At 30.0% G+C, this 15,245-nt stretch overlaps 1 protein-coding gene across 1 annotated transcript in view; it reads left to right on the top strand.

Annotated features, from left to right (window-relative positions):
* Positions 1–15,245, top strand: part of LOC123661118 (fasciculation and elongation protein zeta-2) — a 49,531-nt gene that overhangs the window by 1,029 nt on the left and 33,257 nt on the right. The gene's annotated exons all lie outside the window — the stretch shown is intronic.

Here is a 15,245-nt window from a genome sequence, read left to right as displayed (position 1 = left end):
AACTATTGACATTAGAATAAATAAATTTTGTAGTAAAATAAGTAGATATAAACAAAATAACTTAAACTAATAATTTAAAATATGGGCGTGTTTCAGTTACGTGTTTAAAGATTTATCAAACAGAAAATAAATATTAGACAAGGTAATACCGTGAAAATAACACTAAAATACATTAAACGTGAGAGTCAACGATATAAGATTTTTTAAAATACGATATTGAATTTTTCTTCATCATAAGCATGACCTGTGGACAGTCATGAGCTCGTATTCTACACGTATTCTCATTATAAAGCTTCAACTATTATAAAAACATGTAGCAGAGTCTTCATGGTCACATCGTGTGTTTTTTCACATTCATGAGAAACTAATCATAATAACGGAGCTCCCACGGGTTGACGGGTACCAACCACATCTCTCCATTGTTTTACATGAGCATTACTTTTATACTAAACTATGCGAATTTTTACTAACTTACGCCTACATTCGTATATACATGATTTGCAAGTCCGCATTAGTTTTGATTAGTTAATAAAACGTTAAATGAAAATGTTTCTTCATAATTCTTATCAAGTTTACGAAGAATACTCTGGACAAAAAAAGAGTTGCTTTTTTGTTTTTATTTCACTTCGGTAACTACTGATCTGTTATTGCTCTAATTTTATGAAAATTTCATATTATCTAGCGAGTTCGGTAAAATAAAGAAAGTTTAAAAATGTAATGTCTAAAAAATAGTTTTGTAAACTTATTCTTATGTCAAACTAAATTTTTGGAACCAATCCAGATGACCTAAATGTTACTATGTCGGGGAAACCAATAAACTTTACAAATTGCGAACATTTTTCAAGGGAATACAACCGCCTCTCTATTGACAGACTAACGACGTTTAAAACTCAATTAACCCATTTTATAAATAAAAGCATATGTTAAAAAATTTAATATGAACTCTGTCCTTTAAAATCACTTATCTACTCTTAAAATTTAGCAAACTGATGCTTATTAAACTTGATATCTAATTGGGGCATATACTCATTTTAATAATATTTTTAATAAAAATAAATAATACAAGATGAAACAATAAAAATTGTTTTATACAAAAATGTTTGATTATAGGTATGTAGTATTTTTTGTTTAGTATAAACATTCATTTCTTACACTTAGATAAATGGAAAATTTTAGGTACAAATCGTTGATAGTTATAAAAGAATCTGTTAAAAAATAGAATAAGCAACTTTCAATATGAAAATACGAGTATAAATAGCCAACATTATGTTCATCACGCGGTAAAAGAGGACAAAATGTTCAAGTCCGACATAATTATTGACTTTGAACAGGTGCAGATGTATTGATTCCGTTGTGATTCTTGTCGAATGCAAACTGCGCAGATGTTGCGACCACCTTGTGTGATTCCAGGAACACTTCGCCGAATATTAAATAACCTCCATATGAAGCCTTTGCAAATTCAAGACAACCTTTACAATTCCATTGCGATAATAACCTTAAGTTAAAATCTTGCAATTAAAATTGTGTTAACTGGAACGAAACATCAAGTTCTACATAAAAGATTCAATATACTATTACTATAAATATGAAACGAATGAGTTTGTCTGTTTCTTTTAACGTGCTGATCTTGTGATCTACTGGCCCGATTTTATTTAAAAAAATGAAAATAATTTTCTGTTAGAAAACCTGCTTATCGGCGAAACTTTTATATAAGTATGTACTATGTATATTGTCCATGAAACAGGCATACATAAAAGCGGAAAAAATAAACATAAATAGGAGTAAAAGTGCACTAATATAAAATATAACGCATGAATTATTTGATTTGGTGCTATTTCCACATATCGTTAGTAATATTTTCCTTTAAAATGAATATAGGCAAGTAAGCTGTTAGCGTACCTCCGCATAAAGAAAGCTCCTAATATAGGAACAAAGTGCACAACTGAAGTTTTACTGCAAAAGATCAAGAATAATTAATGTATGTATTCACAAAGAAGTCACAATTCAAGTTGCGGCGCCGTGTATTTAACATCTATCGCGGCACACGACGCACGTCCGTCTCGCTGCAGTTCCCTTTGAATACAAATCACTGCTATCAGGCGCTATCACATTTACAACGTATTCGAGCTTTTACTTATATTTTATCCAACAATTTTCAATAATTATTCAGCAATATACATTAATTAGAATCTCACAATTAATTATGTTTGAAACGATAGTAACAATTAATATGCTTATAAAGTTTGTTGCTCTAATGTTTCATTACTAATTTACTACCAATGTTAATTAAATAAAAATTATGTTATAAATCTGAAATCGTAATAAATTCTACAACAGCGTAAATTATAGACCAATCATTTATTACAATAGTTAATAATGAAACTCCAAGTATAAATAAATTAAATACTAACTGCCGTAAATGTGTATTGTAATTGTAAATTTAAAAACCATAAAGTTCATAATTTAAAATAAATTATTGTTATGATAATGATATAAATATGCATTTTATATTTTTATCTAAGATGAAATATATTAGCGATCATTTAAAACCAATAATAAAATTGTGTATGGTCGAATAATCTTGAAAAAAATATACAAGACATCGCGAGTAGGTAAGCAGATTCTTGATCTTAGGAGAAACCTAGTAACTGATATAATGTGTATACACACACATAAGCTATTTTCTAACCTAAGCCTTGAACGCAATAACGGGCTAACGGTTTTTATTACATTATTTTACATTACATTTTCGCAGAATGCACCAGTAATGCGTGTAATATCCTCTGACCTTACAAATATTTGCGTGTTCGATACAAAGCTTACAACTATATTATAGGTTTTCGTCTTAATTTTCAAATATATTTTAGCGTAAACAATACCGATGCAGCTATGAATTATCGCATGTCTATTTTAATTGCTTAATTGCTGTAGCCTTCCTGAATAACTTTCTAAAACCATATCTATACTAATTATTAATATTGCTACGTTTTTTTAAAGAAAAATAAATATTATTTGACATATACTTGTATGTAGGTGCAAAAATTATGAAATAGAATACTCGTTAGAGTCAGCATGCAGTCTGTTGTTGTTAAAATACGAAAACGTGGACGTAGACACATTAAATATAATCATCAGTAATTTGATATCGTTATATCTATAATAAGGCAACGATGAGTTAACAGATAAATACAAATCATAATAATCATAATATTCTACACTGTGTTAAACTATGTTGGCTAAGTATACGATTATATGTATATATGTGTGGACTAAGTAGTACGATTACTTTCTGAAACTTCGAAGCGTAATCAAAAACATACCTGGTTTCGTTGGTTGGATATGGGTACGTTATACGTTAGACTTATATAACCAGCGGGTAATTAACAATCTAGCTTCATATACTATCTTTTTGTAACAATTTGCATCGCTATCAGCTGTTCCGGCACGGATGCACGTCCTAGATAATAATATGCCAACAATACGAGAGTCGCTCGTTTTCCACAGCTCGAAATTTGTTCAAGTGTTATGGTTCTTGTAAATTTAGCAATTCAATGTTTCAGCTGCACTGTTATATTTCGACGATTTTATTTTTGCACAGTCTTCACTGTGGCTTTATTAAACTGTTTACGTAACGAAATGAATAAAAAATTATGATAATCGTTAAATAAACAACGACATTTTTTTATGCAAATGCGAAATTTAAAAGTTTTAATTAACACAATTTTCTTTGCAGTTTACTAACTTACTGTTTTAAGTTTTGTTTTTCATTTTTATCGAATGACCGAGTGGTAGGTGTAATATAGTTACATATTTGAGTATATTTCGTTCTACCTCAGACGTTTGTATTTTTTTACACCAAATAATTATTTCTATCAAGTGAAGGTCAAGTGTGGGATGAAATTATAAGTTCTACTTGTTTAGCTAAAAGTGTTGTGCAACTTGCAAGTGATAACTTACGTAAAATGATACCTACTATTTTTAAGCTGTAAAAGCAAAAACTTAATTTAATCACACATAAGCAGTGTTTCTTTTATTCGTTAACTTTTATTAACAAACGTATACAAACTCAAACTACATATCAGCATGTGCTAAATAAAATATTAAATGATAAATTTGATATCTATAAAAATGTTACAATACATTTTGAACAATAGGTGCGATGAATTTATATATTTAGCCAAATACTGGAAACATGATACATGTATTTTTATACACAAGTAAAACAACTTACCGATTAGACTGTAGAATTAATATAATAATTAGTAGGATCCTTTGTATTTAAATAATCTATGTGACCATTGAATCTGCCATATATAACGAATTTAAATTTAAATATATGGATGAGGATTAAAGACTGGTCATTGCTTCACCCACTCATGCGGGCTAAGTTGAACGACCTGCATCTTACAATTCGCGAAGACCTACCTACATGAACACATAATTACTCGTCAATATTAAGTAAGAAATTATATATAATGCTGAACTTACAAATACAAAATAGGGATGTATGCTTCGAAAACTCCAGCTACGGAATTTATGTTACTTAAGACAGTTAGTTATGACGACGAATCCGGTTTTGGAAGGTTCATTAGAAAGTCGGTGTTAAACTTTTTAAGATATGGCGGTGGCTGTAGATTTTATTATTTATTTATTACTTAACAATGCAATAAAATTTTATGTTAATTACTGTCTAGTATTGGTTAACCTTTTCACAATATAATTTAACCGCAGTCAATGCCTTAGAGGCTATAAAGAATCAATCCTGATTCGACGGTTAGAGGTTTGAAAGTAACAAATGAAGCTCATCTGTAAGATTGATAAATTAAAACAACCTGTAACAAATCTATCTACATAAACAAAATGTAGCTGAACTGAATATGTCCGTCTATATCTACTTAAATTAATTATGACTACATAAATTTAAATATACCCACATACTCTGAACTCAGATTATCGCTTGATTTGTACTTGAGGTACCTACCAATATTATTAACTCAAAATTAGAACACAAATGATCATTGTATCTCGTATCTAAAAATACCGACTAAACTTCTTATTTTACATTAATTTTATAATATCTACATTATGTCATAGTATTCTAAGAGAGATAATACGTATGTGACGATAGTTTTGTGAAGTAGATGCGGGTTCAAAAAAACGTGTGTGATGGTCCGACACACAGATTGATGGTATCATTTTATACCTTTTACGCCTTTAATCCGAACAATGCCAACGTGGGCATGCAAATGGTATTGTGTAAATGTAAATAATTATTCGGATGGTTAACTTAACTAACATATACCTAAGTATGTAGTAGCGAACAGCTTCAACATGATCACGTCATTGTTCCAGAAAAAGTTTTTGTATTAAAGTATTTTATTTTTAATGCGATCAAGTGGAATAAATTTTTAAATAATACAAATTAAAGAAGTATGTACCTATATCATATAGATAAGAAAGTCTTTCTTAGATGGTTAATTGAATTAGTATGGAAATAGTATAATGTATATTGAATACTACCCCTACTAACTCCTAACCAGGCTTAAGTGCTTTTCATTCCACACAGAGGTTTATAAGAGATCATCAAAACCGTATAAGTACCACACAACGTCTGCGCGAATAAAAAGAAGTCTGCAGGAACGTTAGTCAGGCACAAAACAATGTGTCTGGAGTATGACAATCGAATCCTGTTCTTGGAAAACTGCTGTGTAATATGTTTTTTTATACTACAAACTATTTTACTATCACGCTTCCTTAAATAATAACAAAAGACAAAAAATAATGTTCAATGGTGTGACTTTGATAATTGTGTTTGCTCGCAAACGAAAAAAAAACCGACTTCAATTACATCGACGAGTAATAAAACGTAGATCGACGAAAAAATAGTCAAGTAACTACGCGTTATCAAAGATTACTCAAAAAGTAGTTATCAGATCTCGATAAAATTTATATGTGACCACATGATAAACATCAGCTTTCGATTAAATTAAAAATTATCAAAATCGGTAAACCCAGTAAAAAATTATTGGGGATCTTCAAGAGTTTCCCTCGATTTCTCTGGGATCCCATCATCAGATCCTGGTTTCCTTATCATGGTACCAAACTAGACATAATACCTTTCCAACAAAAAAAGAATTATAAAAATCGGTACATCCAGTAGAAATTTATGTGGTATAATACAACGTGGGTCGACGAAAAAAGTGTCAAGTAAAAACGCATTATTTGATATAACTCGAAAAGTAGTTGTTAGGTCTCAAATAAATTTAAATGGGACCAAATGACACACACCACCTTTCGATCAAAGGAAAATTAGTCGAAATCGCTCCACACAGACAAAAGTTCTGAAGTAACATACATAAAATAATTTTTAACAAAAAAAAAACCGACTTCAAAAAGGAAACTAAAAAGTGAAAAATAAATTTACTTAGTACAAAGTAATTCGTATTTTGATGTAGTTAATCAGAAATGATTAAATAAATATTTTATAATTTTGAAGTTGGTGCCAAGTAAATACTACAACAACCTGGCTACAATAACAAATACAAACAGCACACACACAACAAACAAGTACAAAAAATATTATTAGATATGTCAAAACAATAACAGAATAATAACAGTATTCAACCTAATAGTCAATGAAACAAATTATGAAAGAAAACTGAATACAACTTATGAGTAGATACTAGAGTAGTTATGGTTTTACTTGGCACCGACTTCAATATTATAAAATATTTATTTAATCATTTCTGATTAACTAAATCAAAATACGAATTACTTTGTACTAAGTAAATTTATTTTTCACTTTTTAGTTTCCTTTTTGAAGTCGGTTTTTTTTTGTTAAAAATTATTTTTATACGGGAAATATTGTGTTATCCATGTACCGTTTCATATTTTTGTGTACAGTACACAATAAATAACACAATATTTCTCCACAGAGCTTTGAATTTTTTATAATACAATTATTGAATAAGTTTTTGTTTATTTCATTTATTCAAAATACATATATTATGTTTTATAATTTTTTACCTAAGGAATGAGGATACCTATATTACAATTATAATTTAACTGGAGTTATTTGCTGTGTCCTACCTCAATTTAGCTGTTTGTGCATAATAGAGGTACCTACTATTTTTTTAATGTGACATATTACACACATAGACATCTTTCTATTTCATACCTTAGCTTTAAGTTTCCATTAAACAATATTTATTTCGTGTTAAGAAATAAGATAAAAACGTAACAAAATTTATTGAAAAATTACCTTTCGAATCATTACTCAAAAAAATATTCTAATAAACTTGTAAGTCATCGAAAAATAGTCCGAACTTAGCCGAACGTACATAAAATTACATTCACATTTGTATTAATTAGCACGTAGATATATAATAATAGATACGTATACGTCAGCGTAATGTGTGTATAGCAGCTTGTCTTGTTTTTTTTTCTGTCAGGAAATTGTGGTACTACCTAAAAGCAATGTTTTCAATAAATTATCACTCCAATTATAAATTTCAATTATAGTAAATTTGTCATTAATTGCTAAGTATTTTTCCAATGATTAATATTTTTGTAAAAATTCATTCTTTTTCTGTTCTTGTTAGTGTATGTCTTGTTGGTGTTAACGTTAAATAAATAAATGTTTAATTAATACATAATTTTAATAAAAATGTAATCGCTGGACTGTGGATCGCTGTCTGAACATTTAATATATAAGAGAAAAAAATATTATTTGGATCTTCATCGACGCAAATAGCACCCAAAACAATCATTGTCAGAACTTTTGTCTGTTTGTCTATGCGTTTGTGCACGCTAATCTCAGAAACGGCTTATCCGATTTAAATGCGGTTTAACTAATATATTGTGGCAAGCTTAGCTTAACATTCATAAAAAAGTTATACTAATTTAAAGAATCACGTTGAACATGACGGTCACTATTCCACACGGACAAAGTCAAGCAAGCACAGCTAGTTTAGTAATAAGTATTTTGATTCTTGTTCCACTCTGAATTTAAACGCTCTCGTCTTTAAAATATGTATTTTTTTTTGATCTCTTGACAATTTCTAACTGCTACTTTTTTTCAATAGTCAAAAATTAATGTGGGTTTTAATGATATAATTGTGTTTGCTCGCAAACGAAAAAAAAAACCGACTTCAATTACATCGACAAGTAATACAACGTAGATCGACGAAAGAATAGTCAAGCAACTACGCGTTATCAAAGATTACTCAAAAAGTAGTTATCAGATCTCAATAAAATTTTTATGTGACCATATGATAAACATCAGCTTTCGATTAAATTAAAAATTATCAAAATCGATACACCCAGTAAAAAGTTATTACGGATTTTCGAGAGTTTCCCTCGATTTCTCTGGGATCCCATCATCAGATCCTGGTGTCCTTATCACGATACCAAACTAGGGATATCCCCTTTCCAACAAAAAAAGAATTATCAAAATCGGTACATCCAGTAGAAAGTTATGCGGTATAATACAACGTAGGTCGACGAAAAAAGCGTCAAGTAAAAACGCATTATTAGATATAACTCGAAAAGTAATTGTTAGATCGCAAATAAATTTAAATGGGACCAATTGGCACACACCACCTTTCGATTAAAACAAAATTTGTCGAAATCGGTCCACACGGTCAAAAGTTCTGATGTAACATACATAAAAAAAAAAAAAAAAAAAAAAAAAAAAAAAATACAGTCGAATTGAGAACCTCCTCCTTTTTTGGAAGTCGGTTAAAAAATACAGTCGAATTGAGAATCTCCTCCTTTTTTGGAAGTCGGTTCAAAATCATGAGCTAATTATTAAATCATAAACTTTGATAACAGCTATACCTATATAGAATCACGACTGTACGAACTTAATTAGAATACCTAATTTTTTTTTAATTCAAATCTTATATGGAAGTACGTAGGTATGCATTGTTTCAATTTTTTAAGATATGCTTGTGTGTAGATATTGCAATCAAACAACAGTCTCTATAAACACGTAGAGTACATTATCTAAGAAATAAATAAAAGAAGAAATTGTAATATTTGTTTTATTTTAATGTTTGTGGACACCGAGTCGGTTGTACACGTACTATTTGCCTATTATATGCGAGATTAAATACAGTAGTAACAGTAGTTATAAAGTCTATAGTTTGACAACAAATATATGTATTGCGATAAAAGTATTTTCTTTTGTTTTAACAAATTATGCGAACTATTTTCATTACAATATGATTATTTTGATATATTACTTCTGAAGAACGTAAATACTATAACAAAAATATTTTTAGAATAATAGGTCGTATAATCTTTTAAGAGACATTTGGCTTTAATAATGGTCTTTATCATTTCCAGTTCTCTTGAACGCATGACGGAAAAAAAAAACATTTTTGACTATTGCAATTAAGCAGAACTTTACTATTTTGTATTTCCGTTTTTTGTTCAGCCCCAGTTCTCGTCCTGATGTACCATATCTTTATAAAATTTATAATTATTTTATGACGTTCAAAGTTCACAATAGGCGTGAAACATAATATTCTGCGGGCTAGCATCGCGTTCATATGACGCATCTCCGCCATATGGACTGTTTCCTTGAAGTCGCCAACACGATAACAAATTATACTTGCACAGATAATTATTTTAAAGTATATTCGCATGGGTAAAACTTTACTTATGATTTTACAATATCTATTCAAATATAATGCTACAAAACTACTTTTCCTAGATTATTCTTTGGAATCTGGATATTTGTTTACCGTCTATTAATTCTATCCGCGTTCAATCAAATAGGGCCTCAACACAGCATGTGTTAACTGCATTGAGCATTCCTGGTCCATCTCACCGCATTGACCTTCCATTAATTTAAAATAGATTACGCTTGCGAGGGCAGCGGGAGGTAAATGTTGGGATACGTAGTTTCAATTTGCAGTTGTATCATTTATTTTTATATTAATAATATTTATTGGATATCTACTGTGATATTTTATTTCATTATTAAAAACTATATTTAAGAAACGGTATCTCAAAACTGTAATCAAATATTAAGTTAAAGCATTACCAGATTTCATGGCGTGCAATGTGATTGACGTTGTTAATGATAGTGACAATTTACTCCTCGTAATAGTTTTCGCTTAGTGATTATTGTCCAGACCGGTACTAGTAGACCGTTACGTAACAAAAAGCAGAATAGCGGTTTCGAATGGAACTTTTCCTGTATTTTGAAATTGTTTTCAGTAAATAAATACTAATAGACATAAAACTTTCTCTAAATTTAATCTTATGAATAGACCGAATAAAACGTTAAATTCGTAACGATTTTGCGTGACTTATTTTTATTTTGTGTTTTATATTTTAATGCATTTGTTATATAAAGTAAATAACTTTCAATAAACGGTTCTCGCGTCTATTGTCAAATTTATCGATTATCGTCTTCCTATAGACTAAAAACAACTTGGAAATAAACCTTAATGGAAAGAAGAAAGCCTAAATCTTTAAAAGAATTGTCTTGTCTGAACACACACATAACTCTATATTATACCTAAGAGTTTTTCTAGGCTAAACTAGCAAATCTAATTTCGCGTACAATAATCCGTCTTATCAAAACATAAACTAGTTTGATTTGAAATCGGGTTTTGGCGAGTAACAAATAAACAAAATCAATCACGTGGTGTTTTTAGGCACATGTGTATAGTCCGATGATTTTTCTAACATTATTAAATAACAAAATGACTAAAATGTTTTCGTTAAAAAAATAACATAAACATCGCTATTTAGATTTTCTGTTTTACATTTTGTTCTAACAGATTTAATTTAGTTTGAGGTTTACTCACTGTTTATTTGTTCATCAAACACCTCACGCTTACACTCACATCATAACGCCAGATTTTGCATTGTACATTCCATGTATGACTAAAATTGTAACACTACACATCATATTAATGAGTAATCACTTTTCAGGCGGGATCTAAATATGTGCTCTTGTTTCATTTACGAGTTTTTTGTCTTTCATGTTTTTTTAAAGTAAATCTTCTTTACGCATGCTTTACTTAGGGAGTAACCTGGTGAATGCGTGGACGAGAGGGTTACGAAAAGTGTGATCGGGCGAGGCGAATGGAAGTCGAGAGGGAGATCTAAGTTAGTGAAGATAGAAAGAGAGAGCGAGTTACGTTTCGTCTATTACAGTAGGGGCAACTAAAGAAGTTTTACTCCAGGCATATGGTCTGAATCACACTTGTTTTTTATACCATGGCTAACGAGTACCTACGCGCATAAAAAATTTCCTAGTCAGTTAAATATGTTATTTATTTTTGTATACCCTTATTTAATTTATAACTGAGTATGTCTGTAACTGTTTTGGATATACCATATATGCAAAACCTTTGCAAAAACTCTTCAAGGACAATCTCTGTCGCGATCTCATCCGGCCATTACAAAGGACTTCTCCCTTCTCTTTCCACCCCATTGCGTACGCCTGAAATTATTTAAAAACTTGGTACTTCTATAATATACAGTATGAAACTAACATTCTTCGAAGAAATGATTTACGATATACGAGTATGTGCATACCGATAAGTTTAGGTACCGCCCCAGCTTTAATTTGGTACGCTCTCCTCTCACGTGTCGCGACATTTCTGCTCATCCTCACAATGTAAAACTGGACACGCTTCATTCGTTGTCTCACTCTATCGCATAACCTTAACAAACTTAGAAAAACTTTTGTCAGGAATATTCTGCTTTCGTGCTTCAGGAACTTAAACGTGGTCGTATAGTATCTATTGCCATTTCATTCACTCCCGTAAGCAATAGTTTCTCGAGAGTTAAGTGTAAATCAGTGTCTCAAAAAGCACATTGACCAACGGACGCATACTTGTACGTAAATCTATAGACTTTTTTTGCTTTATTTTTTAAGACATACTATAAGAAGATATCTAATTGAATCGTAACTAATTTACATAGTCAAATTATTTGCTCTAATTTCACATATTTGATTTAAATGAGAGAAAACACTGTTTTATTTAAATGTTAGCATTTTATAGGAATGTTTTTAATATCTAATTACTACAGTTGATTAATCTGATGTACAAAAAAAACATATTTAAATATCACGTAAACTCAAATATTTACGACACGGTACTTACGACAAAAAATAATTAACTGATTTTTTTGATGTCGGAATAAAAAAACGTTATATTTTCTTTAAAAATATAATATGCAATAAAATTTTGTTAGAAAACTAAAAGAAAAAAATACTGTGTTGTGTTAAGCTTTCGCGCAATAGAAAGGCTTTGGGGTTGTTGTTCCAAAGCTCGTATTAGTCAAAGAAAGTCAGGTCCTACAGACCGTCGAACTGGATCCCACGATGTTGGACCGGTTTGACCGGCGCGAATCCTGGTAACACTGCTTTATATTGGGTTAGTGTTTATCCGTGAATTGGTTCACGTGTACATATGTATACTATATACACAAAAATAGATAACATATTAGGTACATAACCTAAGTTGCAGTTTCGTTTGAAATCATGAAGAAAACTGAGGCCAAACAAAAAAAATAGGCGGAAATACTATTATGTACCTAATTATATTCCAAGTAAAAGTCTAAATATAACGTTATGCAATTGTAATTAAAATAATTTTTCGGCCTTCGTTTAACTTTAAAAATTGTCTGAGTTTCCTTAAAATGCATCTAGTTATTCTATTTAGTTGATATTCTATTCTATTGCCCGTATTATATTATAATCACAAAAAAGTATCTTTAAAAAACCGATTTAAGTTACGGCATCTTATTTTATAAATACTATATATACGATTTATACACGAGAAATCTATATATCTGCATATTCCACAAAAGGAAGTTTATGTAACATTGTTAAATGCCTACCACGTTTAGCGAAAGTTCGCATGATTCGGCATGGCAGGCATGGCATTTTAGTGTCCAGATGTCTGAACAAAAAAGTGCATGACCACGCCAGTGAAGCTTATGTAATTGTAGTACTACAAAGATGACTTAATAACACTGATAATAATATAACTATGCATACTTATTGTAGTTATTACAATTTTCAGAGAATTTAATTATTTTTTTTAGTGTTAGTTACTGTTTACTTATTGTCTTCTGTTTCAGTTACACATGTTATTCATTTATACGTATTACGATTGCTACTCTTGTTGTCTACATTTAGAAAAAACTAAATTAAATTTCAACGCCAGCCTTATAAAAACTTAAGAGCACAATAGAAACCAAGTTTTAGTTGGGCTTTCGACGTCGTCTGTACTTATTTTTCATTTTAAAATGTTGTCATGATGTGAGGTGATGGAACTACGGGAGGTAGTACTGCATCTAATAAATAATACAGATATTAAAACAACAAACAATCTATAGTCTAAACATACTAATTACGAATATGAAAGACAACGATACACAACAATCCTTTGTAAACAACAGTCACCGGTCGCATTAGATAATTTACTATGCCTGAACAAACACATCAACGAATCTTGACTATTAAATATATGTCTGTTAGCAACTATCTACCGATATTGGGTGGTGATATGTTTATTAATAATATTGGTATGAAAATAAATGTTAAATTGCCCTCATGTTTTATTTGTGTTTTAAATATCAAAATTAATAATATCCTAATAATATATTTTGTTACTATGTACCTTCTTTAAGGTAAAAAGAAGTTATTAATTTGGTTTCCTAATAGCAAACCCGAATGACAGATGACGAAAGAAGCATCGCTATCATGCATGCAGTTAGGGTTGCCAACTTTTTTTGACAAAAAAAAACGTATAAAATGGTTTGGATAGGAAAAAATAAAGTATTTGGAAGAAAAAAAAAGTATTTTTCAAATTTTATGTTTTTATTGCTTTAAAAACGTATTTTTGTGTGCCTTTAGCACATGCTAACAATTTTTTGTTATATTTAAATGTTTCAAACTTGTTTAAAAATCATTATTTAAATTTATATAAATAAAAATTCGTTTCTAATTAAATTTATTGACGCTATATTTCTCTCTTCTCGCTACTTTAGATTCATTACTAAAAAAACCCTTTCAGTAAAAGCTTAAGTAGTGGGAACAGAAAGTAAGTAAGAATTTTTTTTTATATTTGGTAAGCTATCAGGTGCATTTTTAAGTATATATTGCCATTTTTCAACTGTACTTTTCACTGAAATTTTTTTATCATCATTAGTGATTTTTTTTTTGTCTTATACATTCGGAATATATATCCTGCATCTTAACATTTAATCCGTCTTGTAATTTAGTTTTTATAATTATCATTTCAAAATTTTCAAATTTAACCGCATTTTTTAAGGACACGTTAGGGAGTATTGAAAGCCAGTTATCTTCGCTAAGGTCAAACAATTTTTCCAACCATTGATTCCTTAACTGCATATAAACAAAGCCAACGGTCAATTTTTCTACAATATCGTTGATAGTGAGTAGTGACATCTGTGACAAATGTCAGATTGTCACCTGTCCTGTCACATTCAAAACACCACATCTGTCATCTAACATTTCGTTCAGTAATTTTAAATCCTTTCCATCATCCGTTTTACCTTATGTGTACCGTTAAATAGTTAAGTACCCATAATGAGTATCTTGTTTCACGCATCACAGTAAAGATTGAAAATAAAGTATTTTCATATACTTTATTTGTATGCAAAAGTATAAAGTATATTTACCAAAAATAAAGTAAAATACTTTATTATAAAGTATGGTTGGCAACCCTACATGCAGTACCTACAGACAACCCGCTGTATAAAATAAGGAAGAAATAATGATATAATGTTATTAAAGCTTCCTAATTTTAGACATCGTTGCGTTTATGTAAAGCTTTTTAAATGACTATTAAGTGTATAATAATATGGTCACTTTTTTACCCATTATTATTTTCCTACTTCGATACATGGGCTTACTACAATTTGATTTTCAAATTCAAAGAAATTCGTCAATACCTCTCTCCAGGTTAAAAAAAATATCATTTTTTTCGAAAATCTACAAAAAGATCAGATATTGCATAGATTAGCGTTAGTTTTAATTTAGTGCACCTGATAGCTCCTTTCAAAGTGCATATAGGTGCAATGTTGCTGTATTAACATCACGTTTATTTAGAAACCTAATAAGGGCACGTATACACGTGCCCTTATTAGGTTATTAGGCCCTCGTCACACTGTTTACGACACATGCTAAGCATAATACTACTAAGCATAATACTAATAACATTTCTAGGGAAAACGTATTAAAGCAT

The sequence above is a fragment of the Melitaea cinxia genome, chromosome 16 (assembly GCF_905220565.1).
Source record: "Melitaea cinxia chromosome 16, ilMelCinx1.1, whole genome shotgun sequence".
NCBI classification, from domain to species: Eukaryota; Metazoa; Arthropoda; class Insecta; order Lepidoptera; family Nymphalidae; genus Melitaea; species Melitaea cinxia.
The sequence above is the reverse complement of the archived record's forward strand: the minus strand, read 5'-3'. Positions and strand labels throughout refer to the sequence as shown.